Source organism: Apium graveolens, chromosome 1 (assembly GCF_009905375.1).
Source record: "Apium graveolens cultivar Ventura chromosome 1, ASM990537v1, whole genome shotgun sequence".
In the NCBI taxonomy this organism is placed as follows: Eukaryota; Viridiplantae; Streptophyta; class Magnoliopsida; order Apiales; family Apiaceae; genus Apium; species Apium graveolens.
The window spans coordinates 69663349-69664909 of NC_133647.1; the positions used below are offsets into that span (position 1 = coordinate 69663349).

General features: G+C 37.8%; 1 non-coding gene across 1 annotated transcript; it reads right to left on the bottom strand.

The window, feature by feature from the left end:
• Nucleotides 1–1131: 1131 nt before the first annotated feature.
• On the bottom strand, nt 1132–1236 carry LOC141683692 (small nucleolar RNA R71). Its single transcript, XR_012560407.1, has one exon. It is a non-coding gene; the product is annotated as a small nucleolar RNA R71 (small nucleolar RNA).
• Nucleotides 1237–1561: the final 325 nt, after the last annotated feature.

Below are 1561 nucleotides of genomic sequence, written 5' to 3' on the forward strand. Positions count from 1 at the left end.
GAAGTGAAAGTGAATATAGAGATTTAGAACTTGTCATGCTAGCATAGGTTCATTTATTTATTATGCATGATTCATAGGTAATTTTAACCATCTTACTTGCCCTATGTAATCACGATAAATAACTTGTTCATTAAACCTTTATGTTGTCAAATTCTATAGATATATAGGGTATCAACATAATTGGTGTCTATTCAGCTTCTATCTTATTTGCGGATGTCTGGTAGTAGGGTATTCATGCAATGAAAGTTGGCGTTTACCAGTTTCGTGTTATCTGATTAGTTGTCATCACCATCGAATGCTAAGGTTAAGAACAATGAATTTGAATATAGTAGTAATGAAGTTATAATCCCATGTTTGTCTCATATAGTTAATTCAATCACTTTTATTCTTAGTTAATTGCATGTTAGTTTAATCTTAGTTATAAAGATCTCAACTTGTTATTGTCTTAGCATTGAGCGATAGCCATACCATTGTTGCATAGGTGCATAATCTTTAGTTAACTAAAAAGATCTCTGTGGGTACGAATTTGATTTATATCTTATACTACTTGCGAACGCGTATACTTGCGTGTAATTTTAGCGCATGTTTTCGCCCTAACAAATTTTTGGCGCCGTTGCCGGGGACTTGGTGTTAATTTTTAGTTTATGTGCTTGACATCAGTGGTCATTAAAGTTCACTGACTCGGATTCTTTTACTTTCACTATTTACTTGTGTGTGTTTCAGGTACTCTAGTTTTTATTGCAATGGGAGAACCAACAGTAACGAAAGTGTTGATGGATTATTATCAACCAAAGATCAATGACATTCAATCTAGCATTGTCAGGCTAGCTATCACAGCTAATACCTTTGAGGTCAAGCCTGCATAACTCAGATGGTACAGAATTCAGTCCAGTTTGGGGGTTCTCCAATGGAAGATCCCAATATGCACATTAGGGATTTCATCGATATATGTGACACCTTCAAGTTCAATAATATTTCTGAAGATGCTGTGAAACTGAGACTGTTTCCATTCTCTCTGAGGGACAAGGCTAAGAGCTGGTTACACTCTCTACCAGCTGGTTCTATCACTACTTAGGAGGATCTCGTTCAAAAATTTCTTACTAAATTTGTCCCTATGGCGAAGACAGCTTCAATGAGGAATGCTCTTACTCAATTTGTGCAGCAATCGGGAGAATCTCTATGTGAAGCTTGAGAGCGCTACAAGGAGATGCTTAGGAAGTGTCCTCATCATAGAATGCTTGATTGGATGATTATCAATTTCTTTTATAACAGTTTGGGAGCACAGTCAAGACCCATGCTCGATGCAGCATCAGGTGGAGCATTATGGGAAAAGATCTATGAAGAAGCTTATGAGCTAATTGAACCGATGTCTGCTAATGAATATCAGTATCCAACCCAGAGATTGCCACAGGGCAAGGTAGCAGGAGTTCTTGAAGTGGATACATCTACGGCTATCACTGCTCAACTAAAGGCGTTGTCTGTGAAGATCGATTCTCTGGCTAACTATGGTGTTAATCAGATAACCAGTGTTTGTGAGCAGTGTGTAGGTTCGCATGCGATG